General features: G+C 38.9%; 2 long non-coding RNA genes across 3 annotated transcripts in view; one reads left to right on the forward strand and one right to left on the reverse strand.

Annotated features, from left to right (window-relative positions):
- The window catches only part of LOC133484992 (uncharacterized), a 167,664-nt gene that overhangs the window by 22,731 nt on the left and 119,610 nt on the right, over window positions 1-25,323 (reverse strand). The gene's annotated exons all lie outside the window — the stretch shown is intronic.
- Window positions 1-25,323, forward strand: part of LOC133484990 (uncharacterized) — a 33,756-nt gene that overhangs the window by 2,652 nt on the left and 5,781 nt on the right. The window contains exon 2 of the long non-coding RNA XR_009790567.1: window positions 8,741-8,806. This is a non-coding gene — a long non-coding RNA (uncharacterized LOC133484990). The remainder of the gene's footprint in view (window positions 1-8,740; window positions 8,807-25,323) is intronic.

Consider the following 25,323-nt stretch of genomic DNA (forward strand, 5'->3'; position numbering starts at 1 on the left):
TTTATTGTCTCCTTTTGAGATGACTAACACAAATGGATGACAGTACTTGAAATTGCTATTACATGATCTGTTTTCTTAATTAAATCACTGACTTTTAAATACTGTTTTTCACTTGTTGCACGCTCATTATAGAGCAAAAAGATGTTTTATGTTGAGCAACTGTGCTAATAAGAAGATGGAAGAGCGCTGATGCTTGAATATCTCAACAGTCAAACAGATGGTGGAGGACTTTCATTGTTGCACACTGAGACGAGTTTCACATAAGCAAAACATCTGACTTGACTCACAATTGTTTTAGTTTTACTTTTGATCAGCGTCTGCGGCTCGCGTTTATGCTTGCGTACTAATAATTGTTGATGATGGGAGCGGCCAGACAAAAGTCTCTTGAAGAAGCAAATGAAAGAATCGTCCACCTTCAACGAGAGAGCTCATGAATTTCTTTGCTTTTATTTCAAGTTTTACAAAAAAAAAAAAAAACAGCAATTAAATTAATACAACTTGAAAAGAGATTGCGACTTCAACAAACTGTTACACAATCTACACTAACTTACACTGGATTTTTTTTTTATGTAAACGGGACAAATAGTTCCTTAATTAATGTGAAAATCACAATTTGTCCATCTTTTGGAATTAAGAATTATATTTCAAATATGACACTTTGTTTTAACATTACAGACTTGATTTGAGTTCAAGTTCACGTGGTCTAAATTAAAAGTAAAATAAAAATTGTAATTCAGATAATGTTGGTTGCTCCGTAGATTTTATTCTAATGTTATCACATTTGATAACATATACATTAACAGAAAAATAAGCAGAATGGTTTCTTAATTAGAATAATGCATTTCATAATTTAATTACAACAACTTACTGGAAGTAGTAAATATTTGAAACAATTCAAATATTTATATTTCTTAGGTATAGTATTTTTTGCATTTTGTCAAAATGTCTTGCTTTGTAAAAAGGTTCATTACAATGACGCTCATACACTACAAAGTATTAGTAATAATCATAATAATAAAAATAATAATAATTTTGGTAGGACAAAATGAGTGTACAATTAACCAAAATCACTGCGCATAAGGAAAAAAATCAGTATTTAATTCCACACTATTATTATTTTGTTGTGTTGGTAATTATGAGAGCGACATATAAGATAATCAGTTTGAGCGAGCACATACTCAAATTTTTCATTACATTTCGAGTTCTTTTATTTGAATCTCAACTGGTTCATGTAAAATGTGAACGTTTGGAATATAAAAATTGCAAAAAAAACTATGATCATTTGTCTCATCACTAGTGATGTTTAAAAAGAAAAAAAAACAGCTCTTTTGTAATAAAAGGGCTCCATGTTGGTCCAGCACAATGGCCTAACCTGAAGGATTTCAAATTTCATCTTAATGAGCCCATCAACATTTCACTGTAAAAAAAAAAAAAAAAAAAAAGGGAAGATTTATGAGACTAGTGTGAGATACTGATAATGAGAAAAATAGCAAAGATGTCCTCTATAGGTGTTCCAATTTCACACTGTCAAATTAAAGTCCCCTCATATTACAGGCCTATCGTGATGAAGCCTGCATTTTGCTCTCCAGGCTACTTTCTATGACATTCTTATAATTTAGGTCATCTCTATTTGTCAGATGAATTTCATCAAGGTGATTTGAATGAATTTGTTAAATACAATACAATTCACTGCTAATGCTCCTTCATTATGGGCTGTGTTGTGACTGGCTGTGTTGAAATGAGTGAGTGCGGGCTGCTCGACTTTGTTGCCTTTTTGCTTTGTGTGTTTAGCATTAAAATGTGTTTGTCAAGCGAACGCTGTTGAACATATCACAACACTTGTCTGAGCCCCGGCGCTGTCACGCATCACATCACGCCGCTCGCTCCTGGAATGTCTGCTGCACGTCACTCAGCATTTGCTTGGGTGACAACAGGACTCGCACGCGTCCTTGCTGGAGGTGCTCGCTTGATGGACTTTGACGCAAAGCCGGGAGATTCTGACGCTTTTAGCCCAAAATAAGTTTGCAGAAAGACTAAATTAGTTGTTGTTGTCCTGCAAAACCAGTTTGACAGCATAGTTAGATGGCAAGTAGAGTTGAGTTTTGCATACTGTGAGAAATTTAAGTATCATATAAGCAGGAAGTTTATAAGAAAATAATTAATGCTTAAGGTCAAATGTAAGTAAAAGTTGATGTTTAAGGTGAAAGCTTTAAACTTTGGGTTGGAGGTTTGCACAGTTTCCATTCTACTTTTTATTTAGTGGCAGATTTTATTGATTTTAGTAACCTAATGGCTTAATGAGTCACATTTTTTTGCAATAGAGTCATTTCTTCCGTGTTCTACTGTATATCATACAGTAGAACACGTATATGTTCCATATGTTCTTATCTCGCAATGCTATGGCCTGATATTGTGGAGGTTACAATTTTCTAATCTGGGAGTTTAAAAAGTGTGGGGAAACCCTGCTTTAGACATTAAACATTACAATCCATGGCACAAAAATCTATGCTCCATATTTAGAAAACCACAGATATACTAGCGTTTATATTGTCCTGGAAATGTAAAATTCTTTTGTAAAAGTATAGAAGAAATCTACCTGGGTTAATTCAATTAGAACACTTAGGACTTGTATTTACCAATAAGGAATAACATAAAGGAAGACATACCTAGGTTATGCTATTTGCTGTGCTATACTATGCTATGCTAAATGCTATTCGAGGAAGACATACCTAGTCTATGCTATTTGCCGTGCTATACTATGCTAATGCTATATGCTATTCTATGCTATGCACAAATATATTCATTTTGGACTGCTTTTTTTCTATACATAGCCTGCAAATGTGCATTTAATGTCAACTCAGTCTGTCATTCACAGGGGAATTTGGTACAAAATCACTCAAACATTAAATGAAATGAAAATGCTACTACGCTAAGAGCATATAAATTATTTCTTAACTGTTTTTTTTTTGTTTTTTTTAACGTGCTGCAAATATGCATTCCATTTAACTCGGAAACATCCAAATGAAATAAAAATCCAAAACATTTTCGAATAACTTTATTGACAGCTTTAACATGGATATTTGACTTCAACAGCCGTCAATGGCAATGAATGAATTGATATGAAGTTGTACAAAACATTTGGCTTTGGCTCATAAAATGGAATTGAGTCATTTGTTCTTTGTTAAAGAGAATGAAATGGAATGGGCGTTTCTTTCCTCACGTGATGTGACTACTTTTGAATTAACTTCAGAATACTGGAGTTAAATTAACACTTTTGCAGGGGGACTACTGTAGCAGACTATTCCCGAACTGGGCCGCCGACGGCGAGAGGAGGCCCGAACTCAAAGCGTTCGCTGAAGGGACAAGATCTTTTTTGGTCGTCCCGGCGAGGTGCGAAACCTCACCCTGACTTTGTAACACTTGCGAGTCAAGCACCGCTGCCAAGCTAGAACGTTAGCTCAACCCAATCTGTCACCAAATGGAGTGAAAAAAGAAATGGCGTGCCAAGAGCTAAAGTCTAACATCCCCGCTAACACACACAAGCCAACAAGCATCCACACACACACACACACACACACCTCCTTATCTCCATTTCATTACACTTAGAAAATGGCTCATAAAAAAAATGAATTCATGAAGTTGTCTTAACACATTAACAGAATGGCTCTTTTTTTTTTTTTTTTTTAAAGGGTCACTTAAGCTCTTTAAAGCAAAGTATCAATGCCGTTCTGTTCAATGCCTTAATATTTTAGACATTGGAGAACTTTTATTACGATTTATACAGTGCTGTAGTTTCTCAGTGGTTTTTCGGACCGCTCCTTTTCACGAGGAGGACCCGAGCCTTCGCACGTCTGCCACCCTTTTGCACCGCTCTGACAGTGACAGACAAGCCATCTCTGGCGTGTTGCTGACATGTTGCTTGGAGACATGTGGCGGAGGAAGTTAAGTTGAGTTAAACCATCTTGTCCGAGAAGTACTAGCAGTGGGAAATTGCTTTTATAAATGTTTGTTACCCCCCACCTCCAAAAAAAATAAATAATAATAACTCAACTTTGTGCTTTATTATGCAACAATGACTCATTAGTCTAGACTTGCAATTTTACTTTGCATGGAGTACACTACAAAATATTGATTCACGATGCATCGCACCATTTCAGTATTCATAGAACAGCATTAAATTTAATGTGATTATTGTCTGATATGTATACCAATTTGTGTAGTTCTGCACTTCATTAATATTATTGATGTTTAGTTTTTTTTTCCCCAGAGGAAATCAATATTCCCCCCTCATGTACAAAATGTACTTTACCTTTCCAAAATGCTTTCAGTTCGTTTCTCACTCCTGACAAAAGTTAATTCAACTTTTCGTCGGATGCTTAAATTATATATTTCTATAATTAAAGACTTCATATTGTGTCTTCTATTTTTTGTAAGTTTAACACACAATTCTATAAATGTTATCTTCTTCGGATACAGTGATTGATATAAAGTATCACTGATAAGATTTCTTCCACGATATTGATTATTGTGTGAACAGTTATTGCATTGCTATCGGAATTGTAGGCAAAATATCATGAAATTATCATACTGTTAGCCTAATAGCAGAATTGCATAAGTCATTTTAAACTTGCTTGCAAATGTTTTTTTTTTCTTCTTTATGTCTGTGCGGCTTGTCAGGTCTTGGAAATCCGTAAAGGTTGAATCGAAGCAAGTAAATTTCTTTTTTTTTTGTTGATTTATTATTTTTTTTCTTGGTATTCCAAAAACATTCAGAAATGATGCTATTAAATAGGCTACCAATGTAAGAGTGCCTCTTTGACTCCAAAGTGGACATCTGATGTGTCATTAGAATACATTTTTGAGTGGCATAATAACCAGTTAGTTAATTCGTTAGTACTAATTGTAACTTTGCAAAATGTAACAATTGTAATCTAAAAGAAAACATTTGCGCTATACATAAACAATATTAAACTTTCCCTTCACTTGTTGAAAACATTTGTTAATTCTCCATCAAATAAAATAAAAAATCATCTCCCGAAAGAACAGAGATGTGACCCTTTTATTAATATTTGAAATTGAGTAAACGTGGTGGATTTCATAGCATATCTGTGACAAACTACCTGCTGTGGTAGATAAAAGTAGCTAAAAAGGGGTGGGGGCGCAGTTTGGGATCAAGAGGCAGACTCCTCACTGGGATTCTCAACCCAGTTTAACGCCATTTTGGGACATTTTGAACTGGTTGCCTGAAACTTCCGAACACTTGATATTGTCTTACCAAGTTATTATTTTTTTTTTTTTCACCTTCAATGTACCACTGCATTGATTTACGACTGAGCTTTGGTGATGTAGGCTGTTCTTGTGGTGATTTAGTAAAATTTTGGAGTAGTATTCGACGATAACTGACATTTTTGAGATGGGGATATTTTCCCAAATATAATAATATGATCTAACTCACACACTATAGGCGTAGTGAGTCTGAAAAATGTAGTGTTTTGTAAAAAGAAAAGAAAAAGTATCTCGCTTAGGAACAGTGATGCACATTGTGGGGGCTGATGAACACAAAACAGCGCCTAACACTTTCAAATAATGAATTGTTACGACTCTTTCTTATCAATTTGTGTTACGTGAAAATGTAACTTTGCTTACTTGAGTCTTTCTTCAGTCCTTTTGTGATGGTTTAATTGAAGCGATACCAGCACGGGGATCAGTTGGTTTGACTTCACTTTTACAAAGGACGGGGGATTTCATTGACTTGGTTGGGTTTGTTTAAATCAGCTCTCGTGCGGTACAATGGGACGGACAACCTGCGTCCATTGAGCCGTGGGGATTCCGAGCGCCGACTTAAGCAGCAACCTGAGGTCGCGTTCAGGAGCAGCAAATAAATGCGTCTTCTTGTCCGTTTGGCTTGGAAGAGGAAAAATAATCTTTAGGAAGGGGAAAAAAAAAAAAAAGAATTATCCATGGCCAAAATGAAACTGGCAAAGAATGCGAGGAGTGCATGTGGCAGCGGACTGCTTTATAAAGACATCTGCTGATTGCACAGTTTGGGGAGAGGCCTGCTACAGAGACCAGCCTGGCAGGGAAACGTGCAAAAGCGAGACTGCTGGAACAAGAGACGCTCACAGCCAGTCACCTTGAACATGAGGACGTATGTAAACCCACTGGACGCAACATTAGGCACGCCTGCACAATCCAAGCTGTAAAATCAATCCCAAATTTTGCCTTTACAAATACAATGTTTAGTTTATCTGATGGGGTATTATAATTTGCAGCTCATTCTGAAAGTTAACAACAAGATTTGGAACCGTTCTCAGGGTGAGTATGGTTGTGATACAGTAGACAGCTCGCTAAAGTTAATATTTAACCATATTTCATTTCCCCGTGCTTCATGTTTAGTTAAAGTATATAGAGATTGTGATGGATAGATGTTTTTCCTCCAATAGATCCTTTATTGCTAAAATAAGAAGATAATTACTGAAAATGTGCAAAGATTGACAACTATTTAGTACTCAATTGTGAAGATATGATCAACTGTTTTTCACCATTTCAGTTTTCGTGATTTTTGGGGGGGTAAAATCGGTCAAACGGCAACCGGTGAGGCACTTCAGCGTTCGGCATGAGTCTCCTCTTCCCCGCCTTATCAGAATTAAGTTATTATTTACAAGTCTGTTAGCTGGTGAGCTAGCTGGTTGCTAGCGCCACCGGCTCGTCGCTGTAACGACCTGCACGGGAGACAATAAGCCATGCTCCACCCATTGCTAGGTAAAATGCATAATTTCCGTCATTTTCGGTGGGCCAGCAAACGCGGAGCGCAGGAACGTCGCGGGTCGACACAAAATATAAAAGATCAAATACTGAAAAATGCTGGATGAAATCGCATCCATTTTCCAGCGAGGCGTGGTTTCACGCACTCAGCGGACACGCCCACAGCATTTGAGAGCCTGGTCGGACTTTGTCAAAGTACAAACCGGAAATGCCTCCTGTATTTATTAGATTTTTTTTTAAGGAGTTTTTTTTGGTGTAAACGTTTGAGAACCAACACACTAGATCCCATAGGTCCAGCCACATCACTCCCGTGATGTCGTCCTTGAACTACCTCCCATTTTAGAATTACAGTGGCATCGCTAGGCCTATTTTAGGGGAGGCTGAAGCCCCCCTAAAACTGTTCAAGCCCCCCCAAAATTATTTGTCAGGATGTGACTATTTTATCATCTTAGCCCCTCTAAAACCGATCTTCAGCCCCCCTAAAATAAATTGTGGTTTCCCCAGAATGCAGTATAGGACTTGATTGTTTTGATTAGTTATTTTTTTGGTTCTTGTATTCACTGCATCATATTTGTGACTCTATATTTTAACCATGTACAGCGCTTTATAAATGCTCTCTTTGAAAAGCGCTATGTAAATAAAATGTACTTACTTCCAAATAATAACATAGCGCCAAAGGGGGCAGTGGCTGACAGTGGCTGCATATAGGTGGGTTGCGAGCATGGCTGCATTGTACATATTTGAGTGTGGCTCTGTCGGAGAGTGGCCATACGTGGCATCCTAGTTATGGCAGATAATAGTGTGACAACACGGCAGCCACAATCATGCAGCACTTCACATAGACAACACCCACACCCTTCTGCCACGCTCCTTATACATTTGAATCACTGTTGACTGCACTTGTTGCCATCACGGACCTCCAGAGTTCCAAGAAGCAAACATTTCGGATTTTACTTTTTTTATTAAATTTTTTTACATGTGGGAAAAATGAATGGGACAATCACAATCACTGGAGAATGACTTCAGTATGCTTGCACATCCATTCACCCATTTTCCCCTGCATAGTGTTAAGGGTGGGAGGTGAGCTGAAGCCTATCTCAGTTGTGCTTTTAACATACAGTTACAAAACTGCATTAATGTTTCTCATGTTTTGATTCTTTAATAGCTCTGAATAGGGTAACCACAAGATTAGAAACACCTTGCATATTTTTCTTTATGTCTGAAACACAGATATAGATAAATATATAGTAATATTGTTTACTTGTTTTTAATAATAAAAACAATATCCATCTATTTTCTATAGCGCTAGTCGTCAGAGTCACCCTGGACTATATTATGATGACCTTTTGTCTTGATGGAACCATTACCCCTGTTTGATGGAAAATATATATATATAATGAAAGTTTAAGTTCTCTATATTATTACGTAACTGCATGCTTTACTCTTGCTGACTAGCTTAAATACTGACTAATGAAGAGTATGTTTGTGATTGGTGAATAGTTCCTGATTGAGTCAATCCGAAGATGACAGTCTCCTAGATATTATTTAAGGAATTTGAACTCTATTACTCTTACAGAATTTAAACAAATAAATAAATAAATTGCCCCACCACCTTATGTCTCCCTCCTTGAACCAGGAAGTGGCCTGATAACAGATAAACAAACTTTTTTTTTTTTTTGATACAGCACTTGCACTGGATTTAGAAAAAGTGCATGTGTACCTAATATTTTGTACTATACTGTGACTGCACTTGCAGATCAACAGTATTTTTGTACTCTGTCATTGAATTACGCCCGAGGTAGCACGTTGACAGAGCTTATGAAGACATTTTAAGCATCTGGTTCTCCCTCAGCTGAGCCACATGTGCTCCTCTGATCACTGTCTAGCCAGAGCACCTCTTACTCGTGTTTTCCTTGAGTCTGCCCTCTCTGCCATGACCTCTGACCCACACACTCTCCTCTGCTTTGTTGTACAGGTCAGAGTCCAAACAGACGCAGCCGGACGCACGGCCACAGTTTGGTATGCAGATGCACAGAGGCAGGTAGGTCTGCTCTAGGTGCCACCCTTGGCCCCTCCCTCCGGGATCCCCCACCGCTTCGCAGCTCTCGGGTCAGGTCCGAGGGCCCGGCGGGCTCCCTGCACAGGTCACGGAGGGCTCGGATGGCCCAGAGATGAGACGGCGGACTGGCATGAGGACCAGCGTTTGATGTGGCTCCAGACTGGGCTATGTTACCGTGTTGCTATGGCTTTAATTAGCTCCTGCAGCTGCTACTTTCTGGTTGGCGACCCCTGGTAAACAGTGAATCGGTCATCTTTTACAGATCGGGACTGTCTCATGCAAGTCAGCCAGACATGGCAAAAGTACTCACATGCTGTACTTAAGTTGAAATAGTTGTTTCGAGATACCTTCAATGTCGATATGCCCCTCCCCCACTACATAAGAACTTGAGTTCCGTCATTATCTGGCATAATTGCGACAAGCATTTAGCTAGTTAGCTTTGCCTACACTCCGAAACTCCATCTTCCCTTTGGGTAGTCCCCAGGCGTGGTTGCTTTATTACATCAAAAGTGCTCACACATCACGGACCAAGGGTGAGAGTACGAGCGGAAAAAAAAAAGAAAGAAATCCAACATTACATCCAGTGTGTCCACAGGGGCTTAACACTACCGTGGCCACTGTAGAGTGCCTCGTCGCCCCACAACTACTTGGTGGGATATATTCCAGCTCCTGGAGGATTTGAGCGATATATTTACTACCCCAATTCCAATTAACGTCCATAACAGTCTGGATGGTTCTTTTCCTCTTTGGCCCAGAGGACACGACGTCCACAATTTCCAAAAACAATTTGAAATGTGGACTTGTCGGACAACAGAACACTTTTCCACTTTTCATCAGTCCATCTTAGAGGAGCGCGGGCTCAGAGAAGCCGGCGGCGTTTCTGGGTGTTGTTGATAAATGGCTTTTGCTTGCATAGTAGAGTTTCAAGTTGCACTTACGGATGTAGCAATGTATTTACTGACATTGGTTTTCTGAAGTTTTCCTCAGCCCATGTAGTGATATCCTGTACACATTGATGTCGGTGCTTGATGCAGTGCCGCCTGAGGGATCGAAGGTCACGGGCATTCAATGTTGGTTTTCGGCCTGGCTGCTTACATGCAGTGATTTCTCCAGATTCTATGAACCTTTTGATATTATGGACCGTAGATGATGAAATCCCTAAATTCATTGTCCTTAAATTGTTCGACTATTTTCTCACGCACTTGTTCACAAAGAGGTGAACCTCGCCCCATCTTTGCTTGTGAATGAATGACTGAGCAATACAGGGAAGCTCCTTTTATACCCAATCATGGCACCCACCTGTTCCCAATTAGCCTGTTCACCTGTGGGATGTTCCAAACAGGTGTTTGATGAGCATTCCTCAACTTTTTTGCTACCTGTCCCAGCTTTCTTTGGAAGTTAATGATTATTTGCTAAAAACAATCAAGTTTATCAGTTTGAACATTAAATATCTTGTCTTTGAAGTGTATTCAATTAAATATAGGTTGAACATGATTTGCAAATCATTGTATTCTGTTTTTATTGATGTTTAACACAACGTCCCAACGTCACTGGAATTGGGGTTGTGTGTGTGTGTATATATATATATATATATATATATATATATATATATATATATATATATATATATATATATATATATATATTTTTTTTTTTAATTTTTATTATTATTATTTTTTTTCACACCATCTTATTAATTATAACATTATTTTTCCATAGACACTGTTCAAAAGTTATTACTTTAACAGGTTTATTTTTGCGATTGGAGAGATATGTTTTGTTTTCGTTTTTTTTTCCCAGGATCTCAGTGATTCAAAATCTTAAACGGGATTAACTCAACCTCTCTCGATTTCAGCACATATGTGTGTGTGTGCATGTGCGCGTATGCGTGTTCTTTCAACAGGCTGTCTGCCTGTCACACTAATTAACTGTGAAGTCACTGTTTTGAAGATATGGATGGAGAGTAGGAAAAAGGAACAGCCTCTCACAGTGTTAAAATGACCACAGCAGCTCCTCCACAGGGTGTGATCTTCTGCAAATGTGTTGTTAATATATATATATGTACATGCAAAAACTACTTGACCAATTTCCACAAAATGCTGTGAATAAATTGGGAGTTCAGATCCAGTTGATGATTTATTTTTGTTGACTTTTTTCAACATTTTCCTTAATTTGTAACTGAGTGATGCATGACAAGTCAAAACTCGGGTGTTGCTGGAGGCAGGTGTATATGAAAGTGTATGATTTGTTTATGTGCCCTTATAGGAGGTCTGCTCGCTTGAGTGACATTATGGATTATTTTTATTACCTCTGCTAAGCACAAATAATGACTTCAACCCCCCCAAAAAAAAACATTCTTAACAGATTTCCACAGAACTCTGGGAAGGGATCTAGAGGAAACTAAAACATTTTAGTGTAATCCTGAACAGATGATCCAATTGCATTGTTATACAGTGGAAGCTCTGAGGTCAACCATAATCCATTCTTCCTAATTTAGACATATTGTACTGAGAAAGCAGGACAGTGACGTGTACAGTGGAGAATTGACACCCATTATTATTGTATTCATTTTTTTTTTAATCACGATTAAGCGGGGATAAACTGCAAATAAGCATTTTCGAGGTTGGTTCCCCCCAAAAAAGAAAAAAGAAAGAAAAAAACAAACTCGTGCCTTGTCTCGCTTTCTGATATCATAATACTACAAAACATGATATTTTTAGCGGATGCCAGTTGCGTCACAGCAGGACATAACTGCGTGATTCGTGTTTGCACATGAATGCACAAAAATGCACTTCTCCAATACAATTTTAATCTTGCAATATTTCAGGAGTTTGGATGTTCAGGATGCTCTACATTACCGCCACCAATAGAACACAGGTGTTGCTGAAGTATGCACTCTTGTTGCATGCAGTGTTTCCCAAACTATTGACTCACAACACATATTTGACACGAGAGAAAATCTCACCGCTACAGTCACTAGACGTCATTGGCAAAGCTAGATCAACAAAGGTGTATTATTTTTTTTAGTAAATACTGTAAATAATGTTCGGACCAATTAAGTGAATTTGGATAAGATCTCTCACGGCTCATTGGTTAGGAATCTATTGGTTTGTGGAAATGCGGCTCAAGAGTTCTCCCTTCCCAAAGACGTGTAAAGTAACCACCGGAAATAGCCCACCGAGGGTTAGCGGCTAGAAATTGATCTCAGATTAGCTGAGTGCGAGTCATCCGCTTGTGTCCTTTGTCCCTACCAAGTTGGTGGATCTCGACTTCGAATTGCTTAAAAGGGAGACTTCACAGCTGGCTAGAGCATACTAATACACTGGACTCATTAAATTAATGGGAGCCTGATTCCCCTTATACTCAATGTGCACCGTTGCCCTTTGAGTTTGCTTGGGCTAGAGGCTGCGCAGCACTTTGAAAGCCCTGACCGGCATATTGAGCGTGTTTTAATAGAAGCCTTTTGAGACTCCTGGTAAGATGCACAGTAACTCTTCGTCTTCAAGTCCCCGTACCTCTCTGTGTGATCTCGTCACGTCGACACTCTATACTTGGATTGAGGCCCGGAGACAGGAAGGGGGACCGAGCGCGGTAAATGAGGCCAGAGGTGTCCATATCTGAGCAGAGGTTATTCTTTCATGGAGATGTGAATCTTTAAGACATACGGCTCAGACGGCTTTGATGTAGAAAGGTGCTCGGGATAAGAGCGACTAAGAGGGCTTACACGTGGACGTTCCGTGCGGTCGCCTCCAGGGACAAGCGTGCAGCTTCTCGTTGAACCGTCGTTCTTAACGCTGTTGATTTAATTACTCCACTCGGCCACAGTGTGTAAGCACTGTTAAATATATGGGAGTCCCTCGTAGCGTCATTATTAAAGTCACTGTCCGTCTAATGGGAAGACACGCTGAGAATCGTTCCATAATGCAGAAGAGCCGCAGGAACGCAGAGAATTCGACGATTCATTGCCAAAGGTAGAAAAAGCTTCATATCCAAGGTGTGAAGGGCAAAGACAAAGTGGGTTTTGAAAATAGCTATTAATATAATGGGAAGAAAAGAATATCAATATGACTTTTGCATATTTGCCCGACAGCTGTAAGATGAGGCGGTAAGACAAGAAAGCTAGGGAACTCACATTACCATAACAAAGAAGAAAACAAGTAAGAATACAGCCGGCTGATAGTTATCTGACCCAAAATGTTAAGATAAACAAAATTATCTCAATATTAAATTATTAGGACGATCATACCTTGCATTTAAATAACAGACAAATGGGTTTACACTCGCAGACAACAACATAAAGGTACACCTTCAAATCTAATAAGTGCTGTATGAAGAATTCTGCCTTTACAAAGAAGAGCAAGCAGGCCTTCGCCAAAGCCGAAAAATTCCGATTTGGATCCGCACCATCGCATAGCTCCATCTCCCAGATATGCCAACATGTTGTCAGGACATCGAAATCTAATGGGATCCTTTGTCCCACCACTCCAAGAAACAAAAAATACAGATTGTTTTTCCGCTTTAAAAAAATAAATAAAAAATTGGGAGTTTTCACCTTTGTCCATCGACCATCCACACTCACATTCACACCTACCAAGTTGTGGATGATTGGTTTCAGGTCCAAAGACTACTATGCAAAATTTTCATGGATGTAATTGTTTATCATTGGAGTAGCAGTTTACAGTAATAGTGGATTGCATCATACTGAGAGCTGTTTCTAATTTTGGTTGTCTTATTGGGGGAAAACTATTGGAAACAGATCTCAGTGTGATGCAATGCTATTCTACACAACAGCAAAACACAACTGCAATAATAAGCATATTGTCGAATAGCTACCCCTTAAGTCACCAGAGGTCTGGCATACACTGAAAATAACATTTTACACGACTCTCAACATTATCTGAAAAGTGAGAGGGGGGGTGCAACACTCATATTCCCATGGGTGTGGCAACCCTGATAAGTACTACTATAAAAGAAATAATAATAGATAGGTTTTATAGATATGCAAAGAAATCACAACTAAAAAAGTCATCATAACGTAATTTAATTCAGTTTCAGAAGTTCCACTCTATGCTCGATGTCAAGGTCCGATTTCAGAGGATATCGCTATGATCGTCAAGTAAACGTTACTCTAAAGACTATCATCTTATAGTTTGTCCTTGTTTTGGTTTTGAATGTGGGGATTTGCTTATTGTAGGGTCAGAGTTATTCTTGTGAGATAAAGAGCCGAAGGACACCCGAAAATCCTGAAAACTCAAGAATTATTTACATTATCACCTTTAACACATTCACTGCCATTGACGGCTTTAGGAGTCAACTATCCATGTTAATGGGGAAGGCTGGCAGTGATTAACAGTAAACTTAGATTTTTTTTTCCAATAATAATGATGATATATCGTTGCAGTTCGGTGAAAGCGCAAATCTATGAAGTTTCTTGGACACTTGAACGGTCTGAGAATATCGTATAACTCCACCTCTTCTTGACTCTGCGGGATCCTCATGGCGTTATGTCACCTCAAAATTGAAAGTCTATGTTTTTTTGACAAAAACGAGTAAAAATAGTTATGTTAGATACATTTGAGTATGCCTGTTTTTTAAAAAATCAATAGCTGTAATGCTTTGTTGTAGAAGGAAGCGCATCAGCCGCGAAGGTAAGTTTGCGTGGAGATTAATTTCCAACTACGACACTGTCTATTCAGCTCATCATTCTTTTTTTTTTATTTCATCTCTAATGGCTCCTACCCCTTTAAAATAGAGTTTGGGAAGATGATGTAACCACAGTTGTTAGTTTTTCTTAATAGAGTCTTAAAGCCTTTTCTCTTTCCGGGGGCTCACAGTCTTTGATGGGCATAGCTGGCCAAATTCAATTTGTGATTGAACATCATTACGGGGAGGTGATGTGTTGATGAAATATTTCGTTACTTAATGAGTTGGTTTTAGTATTTTAAATATATTAAATTTGAAGATTGTCAAAGTGGCCCATGCGTTCTGTTTTTCTGAATACTGCACTTGGAGGAAAAAGGTTGGATACCCCTGCCTTAGACAGTGTCAATTTAAAACTGATCATGATGATTCATAATGTTGATTTTGAATGTTGGACCAAAAAAATAAAATCAAATAAAAATAAAAACATACCCAAAGACAGCTTGCAGTAGGATTGCTCATCTGTAAATAAACATGAATACAGGTGAAAAATGGCAGTGTGTTGCACTCAGCGTTGCATCATGCAAACACTTCCTAAGCCTTAACGTGTGATGAATATCCACCATGTACAGTAACCTTTACAGTTGTGCCGTGCTGCACTGCCGTCTCTTGCAGTAATGATTCCTTCGAGCCCTTGATCGCGGCCCGATAGCACCACGGCGGCAACACAGCTGCGTATACGGTTCCTCGTTGATCGTAACAGGCAGTCAGCATGCTTACATGCCTCCCACTCCAGAGCGCAATTTATTCTCATCACAAGAGATGCAACTCGCAGTGACGAGGATCCGTCGGTCGCCAAGGTACCTGGCAAAAATGCAGAAGGCGGCCAGGCGGGGGTGCGTCAGGGATTTGATGCAATCAAGAGGGGAAGGGCACGGTTAGCGGGCAGGTTTACAGCCACGTCCGCTCCCACTGCGACGTGGCACTCATCTTCGCAACACTGGGCCAAAAAAGAGGGGAACCGCGCTGAGATCTTATCCCGCAGAATCCAATTGCCTCCACCAAAGTTCTTCCTCCCAGAGTGTGGCTCAAGCACTTCAAAGTGGAGAGCCGTACAGAGAGCACGATTCATTTGGCAGCTCATGTTGTCCGCCTTCAAAAAGCCAAAGATCACCGCAGACGCTCGGCAGGGCTGATTTGGGCTTCAGAGAGGGCAAAGAATTTGGCTGCAGCTTAGGGCGCCCATCCCCATCCAGAGGTGGGCTCTTTTTCATCTGGGCGCAGCCTTAGCGACCCGGTTTGGTGACTAGGCGCTTCACAGGTGGGAGTCGGCCTGGGTCAAAGAACCGCGCTCGCTAAGGACAGGATTTGCTGCTGTTATTTTTCTATTAGGGCAGAATTATGCTAAGCCTTCAGAGGCCATCTTTGTGTTGCTATGGCAGCCCATATTTCCTACCGGGTTGTGACCTTGAGTGACTACAGTGCAAAGCCAAGTCGCCCCCGCACCCTTTGAGGATTAGAAGCAGGGTCTCTTAGTTATGCAAAACACCTCTGATATGATTGAGCCTTGAATGGTTGAATGACAAACTTTATTGAGATTGCTTCTCTTTTCATCTGATTATTGTCACTTGATTATTTCCAATCACTTGGCACGGCTTCAAACGACGCTTTGTTAAGGACCACGCCGAGCTTTTCTTTGCCGCCACCTCCACAAAGCTCATATATCGTCGACCGTTTGAGGGGCAAAAAGCGTGGGACAGCATTTATCAAACAGAAATAAGGCAAAACATCACTTTGGAGGTGAAAAGAAAAATATCCGCTTCAAAAATCCAATTTATATAAATAGTATCTGGTGGACCGGACAACATATCTTTCAAGATCTCTTTAGCACGTACTTAAATCATCACAGATGGGTAAAGTCATGAGTACTTTGGGAAAGCAACTTTTTCTCTGGGTTTCTGGCCTGTTGTCCACATGTAATCTTCTTTTTTGGGGGGCCAATTTTTGGAATAGATGGACCAAGGGTGAGGACTTATCATATTCCTCAATTGTATTATGCTAAAGAGGATGTTTTGTGCAAAAGAAATCTCTCACTATATTGAGGAGTGGTGCAGTCAAAATGTGTAAGCAAAGAACCAAATGTCGGGTTCAGAATTTTGTTTTTTCTTTAATCAGCATATACTATCGTTCAAGTTTTACAACACTGCAATTGTTCCAAGGTGTTGTTATTTTATTGAAAGTCAAGCAGTTCAAGTCCAATTAATAGCTTGAAATGATACAAAATTAAATAAGTGGTGAACTGCCAGAGGTTGGGGGGAAAAAAACAGCTAAGCTTATCCAAAACTGAAAAATAAATGTACATTTTTTTAAATTATATAAAAAGGCACAGTCTCCAGACTCCATCGAGCTGGTTTGGGATGAACGATAGCTGCCTAAGGTGGCTACTTTAATGAGTTAAAAGTGCAAAAATACACTTTGGCTTGTAGGTTGATTCTATGATTTGTTCTAGGCTTTCATTTCACAGTAAAATGAGAAATTGAACTGACCACAATCACCACAATGACCATGAATTTCAAATTTTTTTTAAATGGAAAAATTCTAAAACTTTTGACCGGTACCGTACATGTGGGCCAAAATTTGAATCAAGAAGCACAGTTACTCGTTACCATACATTAGTAGGCTTACTTTACATCGAAATGTTTCCACAAAATCTAACTAGTACTATTATCAAAAATGTTTTTGAGAACTTTATAGATGAATAAAGTCAATAACTCATTTTCAGTCCTCCTCATACGCTCTGTCATCGCCGCCTTCACTGAATAAATTAACATTTATTATGCACACACACACGACGTGACATCCGACCAATCAGTGGAACTGCTTTAATGATCGAACGCTATTTCATCCTGGGATAAACAGTGATCAAAAGCAACTGAAAAGCCAGCCAATGACGGTACAGTCAGGCTACGCAGCAAGGCGGGACTTAATTAGAAACCCAAGTCAAAGTGAGAGGAGCAGCACGTGCCAACTGAGTGCATGGAATTGCGAAACTGCTCGTTCCAAGTGGATTCATGTGTTCTGAGGTCGTATTTGGGCTTTTCTTCTCACGGACTTACAGATCCGATCGCCACTTTTCATGAGCCGTAACACAGGCTTGTGGTCAAGATGGCGTTGTTGATAGAAGAGCTTCACTTCACCAGCACATTTTTATTAAACTCACAAACTGATGATTTCAAGCTGTCTCAATGACAGCCAAGTTAAAAAAAAAAAAAAAAAAAACATGCACTTTTTTTTCACTCCTAACTGATGATTTCAATCTGCCTTAAAAATGTGTTGTTGTTCTTTAAACAAAGCTATTTTTCTATTTGGTTGTGGCTTTTTGAGAACACGCAAACTATTTTAGTTAACATGAAAACAGACATTTGGCAAAATTTCAATTCAATTAACTTTTTTTACTCATGAGTTTCTTTTCCTGTTGTCGCATTTTCCAGAACTTACTTTCGTGAGGCATCTGATATATTGGAATGTACAGGTTGCTAAAGCTCGGAGAAATACTGGATTAAATAACTATTATGTGCAGTACTTGAATAATACATTAATATAAGTTACTGTTGTGTCAGGCACTCTTTTATTGCACAACGTACATGCACCTGTAAAAACCCCAGATTTTGTATTTTTTTTAAACAACCATAACATCTCCCAAACCCATGAGAAAATGTTTTACGGTCTGTTGAAATCAAGGCTGATCTTTTTGCCCATAATTCCAAAAGGTATGTTTGGTGCAACCACAACACAGCTCATCATTAAAAGTACCTAGTACCTACAGTGAAGGATGGTGGTAGACTGTTCAGCTGTTTCTTAAAATGGAATTGTTGTTGGGAATTATGAACTGTTCGAAATCGCAGTGTGTGATAGCACAAAACCTTCAGGAAGTAGAACATATGTCAGAAAAAGCCTACCTGAATATCTGAAATTCACTTTGGGTTAATTAGAGGCAATGTAAATGGTGTCAGGTTTGTGATGACACTATGGAGGGAATTATGAACAGTTCGAAATTGCAGTCTGTGTCAACAAAAAATAAATAAATAATTCATGAAGCATAAAAATGTCAGGAAAAGCCTACCAGGACATCATAAACATATTTGGGGTTAATCAGAGCCACTTTGAATTGTGGCAGGTGTGCACTGACTCCTATTTTTAACATTATTTCAATGGTTATTTTTTACTTATTGTTCCCCCCGCAAAAAAAATAAAAAATGTTTTAATTCAACTGAGTTGTACAAGTTATAAATAAAGTTCGGATGTGGCTATCGAAATTATTTATCTTGGTGTCATTTTTTTTAGATGACAAAAACCTGGCATTTGAACAGAGGTGTGTAGACTTTTTATATACACTACATGTTCAAGTGTATCGTCATGAATTTACTTTTAAGTGATGTATATACGTTTTAGAAGTATAAAAATTAGCTTGATGACAATTTAGTTAGTTAAACTAGTTTGTTGCTTTTGTTCCCTTTATAGAAATATATTATATAAGGAAAATACTTTTTGGGGTCGATTTAATTGGGGCGGAGCGGTGACCGACTGGTTAGCACATCTGCCTCACAGTTCTGAGGACCGGGGTTAAAATCCCAGCCCCGCCTGTGTGGAGTTTGCATGTTCTCCCTGTGTCTGTGTGGGTTTTCTCCGGGCACTCCGGTTTCCTCCCACATCCAAAAAGAAACATGCATGGTAGGTTGATTGGAAACGCTAAATTGCCCTTAGGTGGGAATGTGTGCGCGAATGGTTGTTTGTTTATATGTGCCCTGCGAGTGGCTGGTGACCAGTTCGGGGTGTACCCCGCCTCTCGCCCGAAGATAGCTGGGATAGCCCGCGACCCTTGTGAGGACAAAGCGGTACAGAAAATGGATGGATGGATGGATTTAATTGTACTTATGGTTGAGCATCCCATCTGTTGCTTGGGCTTACATGGGACGACATTTGATTATGCTTTTTCATGTAGACATTTTTTTTTAATGCAACAACGTGTTTTAGGTTGTTTTGGTTTTTTATATGCTGGAGTGGAAAAATTGTGTCGACGTAAGCTTGTACTTTACAGCCAGGTGAAGTTTCAGGCTGTACCCAAAATCAATACAAATGATTTTGTCCACTAGATTTGTTAGAATCCGTCCAGCTGTTTTGAGATCTTCCATCAACGCTGTTCAATGTGAGATGAGCGCGTGAGGAAGCCACTCACAGCTGCGAACGGAGATGACGCTTTGAAGGTACGACGATTGAGACGATGTGGGATCGCAATGCACAACAGGAGGCGACTTTGAAAGGGAAAAGCGCGCCGAGTGTCAGCTTTCACATTACAAACGGAAAACACACGTGGAATGGACATTAAACAACGCAGCAACCTATGTCCAAACTCGAGCTGGGGGGGGCGGGGGGACATCAATTGGTATACTTCTCATAATCTCTTGTGATTGATTATCAATATACTAGCGGCAAATATCAATAGTTTTTTTATTGACCATGCAAGAGCTCAAAAGGAATTCCAACACCGCCAACCAACAAAGATGACCATAGCCAATCTTTAGGCTTTGTTCGTAAAAACATACAGTATGTCCTACAGTAGCGGCGTCCAAACTATGGCTTGCGGGCCATTGGCAGCCCGTCATCCATTTTATTGTGGCCTGTGGCATGTACTAAAAATAACATTGAACACAGCCCGCAACCCTAATTTTCCCGACCTCGATATATCGTCATATGCAGCATGCTGCTGGCTTTGCTCGTCTTTCGTCTCCAAAGTGGCTGTGTGACAAGAGGATTCGCTCTTTGCATCGTTCCAAAGATGCCAGCGATAAAGAAATTAATATTACACAAGTCCAGGTTCAAATCATCATTTCATCCCCGCCGTAGTTGTCGCTGCGCACACAAGAAGTCCGCCATCCAGTTTTTTGGGTTGGTCACATGACGTTTACGCATAAAAGCTAATGTGGTACAACTGTGAATCTTGACAATACTATACTGCACTTGGTGATAGTATTACGTATCATCATTCGAGACTAAATGTGGTGAAGCAAATATAGTATGTAGTGATTTTCAAAGGTAAAGTTAGTGATTCTAAAAGTGTATTACACTCATAGAAGTTAATAGTAATGCAAAACATAGCATTTCAAATGCCATCTAACAACCAGACTCTAATTATTCCTTCCCCCTGTTGTATTTATTTATTTTTTTGTTTATTTTTTTTGCTCTATTTAAGTGCAGTGTTAATATTCAAACTGGGAATAATGCTACAATGACTTATAATAATAAAATAATTAAAATTAATCAATACCTCAGTACAGATCAGTTTTATTTAACTTTTAGTTTCAATACCTTTTACATTTAATCCTTTAAAAGGGTTTGTTAGGAACTGCTTGTTTTTCAAAATTCAGGTACAACTTTTAACTCTTGCGCAATATGTTTTAATTGAATAATTTAAGTGCACTTTAATTTCATTTTCCAATAAATGTAATTTTTAGGAATAAGACATATGATTCATTGTTGTATGAATGCAATGGCCTACTATGCCAATGTACAGTATTTAATTGTTGGTGACAAAGGGGTTCATGGAGAACTAAGTATTTTTTTTAGGTACATGGTGTAAAAAGGTTGAGAATGACTGGGTTGCACCATTGGAAGTTTGACTTCATCTTTACATGCATTTCCATCATATTGTATGATGTTATCGTAATACTACTGTGTATCTTGTTAACATTTTAGCGTGGCCTTTTATTGCGGGCAGCCGAAAGTACCTGTGTCCAATCATGATCTTGATATGCTGATTAGACATTATATGATGTAAGGAGATATAAGGAGGCGAGATGTAGACAGACTTGCAAACAATATTGGAGAGAAATAAGGTATTTGTTTACACAGAAAAAGTCTGCAATTATATTTCTGTCCAGTGTATGATGCCTACCTGTCGCCGTAACAGGAAGGTCCGGATCTATAAGCTGCATAGTTGTTTGTCATCGTTATTAAGTCTTGTCATGTAAATTACACGCAAACTCAAGAAACCAAGACTTGTTGTTTTTTTGGTTGTTTTTTTTTTAACCCTAACATAAAAAATAAAGCAGCACCGCCATCGCATCAGAATCTCGTTGGCAGTTTGGGAATTGATCAGTCTCAGTCCCGTGTCACATCCCCGTCAGGTGGCAGGTCTGCGTCAGATTTTGTGACAGTGACGGTGCTCCAGAGAAGTCCCCATGCAGCCACGCTCGCTCACCACCAAAGTGCTGTCTATCATCTTATTTTTGACAAACTCCTCACGTGTCTCTCAATCTAATCGGACTTTGAGTCTTCTGTAAGACAAAGACAGCTCGTCGTCTTCCATGCGTGTGTTAGTGTGTCTGCGTGTGTGCTCACCACCCAATAGTTCTTTTGGAGTTTGGTTTGTTCAGCCAAGTTTGAAAAACATGACAGTCACATTTTAGCTGCTCTGATGTCACAACCGTATTTTTATTCCTAGCTTGAAAGTTCAATCAATACGAGGTTTGCTTCCGCTTTGATGTGAGGTCTCCAGTGAAGTGATTTTTTAGCATGCTACCTGCCTCTGCTCTTCCCTGTCACCCACCCACTGCAGATTGCAAAAAAAAAAAAAAAGACTGAAAACACAAGGAGCTGCCAAAGCCGCCTCGTTTACGCTTGCCTTTCATTGCTCGTGACTGGAATTTTTTGGAAAGACGCAAGGCCATTGGATTCACGCAGCGGCGTGACAAGCCAAACGTACAAAGTGAAATATTCATTAAATAGTGAAACATGACTGAAGTAGAATGGTTACCACCAAGGTCTGACAGGAGACTTGCATGTCCACTATGCATGAGTTTCGGCAAAATTGAAAATGTAATCCTCTTTTTGCCTATTATGTTATGAACACACAAACAAATAGTGATGAAATATTGGTCGAGGTCATTTTTGTTTATTGCCATCAATTGACATTTTTATTTATTTATTTATTTTTTACCATACAGCACACATGAAGGATTTCCGTTAGAATGGTGGTTGGGTACGAGTTTAACGGTGTCCGTTTGTTACTGGGACGCCATCTGATGGAAAAAATAACGTCATTCTTTAAAAAAAAGTTTTTTATAATAGGTGCAGCCAATAGATGGGTGTTGGTACTTTGAGGTCAAAAGTTCATCAAAAGTGATTTTGTTTTTTTTAAATACGAAGCGTTAGCTCCTCCTGCCAACACTGCGGTTTGCAGCTATGTTCAGCATCAATTCGGCTTTGAGTTTCGACACGTTGGCCGTGTTGTCGCTATGCTTTTGCACGGCTAGCCGAAGTTAGCACGCCACCGGTTCCCAAACCAGGAAGCATTGCATGCATCCCAGCAAATACATGAAATATAGCCACATGGCATTTATGCAAGAAGCATGTTGACAATAAGCACATCACAGTGATTCATATATACCTGTATATAAAGAAGAAATAACATCCCAAAAAATATTTAGATAACAGGACTGTGCTGTTAAAATTTACCACCCATGACCTATACTCATATTTGAAATATGATCAAATGTACAGAAAAATAAGTGAGTAAATGTACGTTTGGCCTTCACGTGGTCTCCAGAAGAATGATGCAACTTCATGTGGACGGTGTGACTTGTGGAATATTTCACAGTTTCCGGTTAACAGGTTTCAGTAAAAACGACTAAGGTGTGAATTTAAACTAAATTATTTTTTGTTTGTTTGTTTATTTGTTGTTTTTTAAATACAATTGACTTTTTAGTTGCCTGTATACAACTAGTTGGCTCTCTGGGGCTCCTGCATGTCAAACATAATATGTGCTCTGATATTCCTTTACCAGTAAATGGGTGTACCACGCAGACTATAAATACTATGCTTGTCACCTGCAACAGTTGTTTAGATTATTTGTTAAATAAAAAAAAATATATACTGTAATTTTAAACAGCAAATCTATTTTTAAACAGCAAATATATTTAAAGTACTAGAATTGGGTTGAGTTACATATATATATAACTTTTGATCTGTACCCCCCCCCCCCCCCCCCTCAAACAAAAAGGGGTTTTAAAGTTTACATTTTGCCTCTGTAATGACATGCTGCGTTCACTTTGTGTAGCAAAAATGATGTAACATTGTGACGTTGCATGGAAGCGAAATGTCATCTGATCAAGATCAAGTAATCTTGTTTGCGGTCTATGACGACGACAGGAGACCCCCCCCCCCCCCCCCCCCCCCCCCCTCCACCTCCACACACGCACACCTTAAAAAGAGCTCAATTCGCTGCTGCCTCAGCTCTGAGAGCTCGGATTTAAGAAGGATTAAATATTAGATTTCAATTTACCTGCCTGCGACAAAGTAATTACCTCAGCCTCCCATGGAAAGAAAAAAAATGCATTTATGGAAAGATTTAAGCACACATTTGGGATGAAGTAAAATAGCTCTATGGCAAATAAAGCGCAAATCTGGGGTTTAAATGAAAGTCATTATTAGCAGGTATTGGGGGTGGCGTTGCAGCTTCCAGCTTTTGGAGCCTGGAAAGTCAATCTGAAGTTTATTTGAAAAAGGCATCAAATAATCCTACATTTGTTCCCCTTCCCCGCCGTGTAAAACAAACACTGACACATTTACAAACACAATAGACTCGAGAAATAGGTTGAAAGGTAATTACATATACATATATATATATATATATATATATATATATATATAAAATGTTATGAAAGTGATATCCGTGAAATATTTTTGTATACAGTACCTATAGTATTAATATAATGGCCATTGCATCAATTATATTATGGTAATTAAATGTGATTTAGTGAGTCACGGCCATAGAAGACTAAAGACAAGGATCATATTTTTATTTTTATTATGATTATTACGTCTCATAATCTTTAAGCGTTGGTTGCGTTAACTGGTTTGTGTCCAGTTTTCACTGAGGAAAAAAAAACAACATTATGATTCTCATTTAAATAAATATAAATTCCCTCTTAATTACCTTAAAACTGTTTAAATGAATGTGTAGGAAACTACGGCTTTTTAAAGATTAAAAAAAAACAAAACAAAAAATAAAAAAGATTCGTAAATGAGCGAGAATACTGTTGCGTTCAAATGAAATGGGAAAAGTGTAAATGCAGGGGCGGAGGCCGTGTGGACGGAGTAAACAGGGCCTTTGCATTGTGCACTTTGGTTGGATTAACCCCCGCTGCTTTTTGTTGGTCGAACTGTGTAGACACACGCACACACACGCACACACTCTGACTCCGCGCTCACGTGTCATGTTGGGGCCGAAAAACTTGAAACAAGTTTAATGGTCACGAGTTTAATGGAGGCCATTGAATGCATCACGAACAATCCGATTGGAGTTCACACGTTGGAAAACGGTTATGACGCTTGAAATAACAAACTACAAAAATACATTTTTGCCCCCCCCCCCCCCCCCCCGCCCCCCCTTGTAACAGTCCTTAATAATTCTCCATAACTGATGTTTGAAACGCTATGGAACCCCAGTTTAATTGTCTCCTAAAAAAAAAATTTAAAAGTGGAGATCACCCCTGCGCTATTCACATGAACATTCAAAAAAAGCCTATTCGTGATCAATTAAGTGAAATTAACTCGTTAAGTCAAAAATGTTTTATAAATTGCAGAAGTGCATATTAGTAGTAGTATCGAGCTTAGACATAAGTGTATCAAATATGATGAATGAATGAGTCAAACACACGTGCGACTCGCTTGTTAAACGAAAATCGGATCAAATGTATTAGGTTTTTTTTAAAATATATATATAAAATAGTTTCATGCGCATGCTTTCTCGAACTTAAAGATTTTTCTCAATAAACACAATTGAATACATTAATCAATAC

This window comes from Phyllopteryx taeniolatus, chromosome 10 (genome assembly GCF_024500385.1).
Source record: "Phyllopteryx taeniolatus isolate TA_2022b chromosome 10, UOR_Ptae_1.2, whole genome shotgun sequence".
NCBI lineage: Eukaryota > Metazoa > Chordata > Actinopteri > Syngnathiformes > Syngnathidae > Phyllopteryx > Phyllopteryx taeniolatus.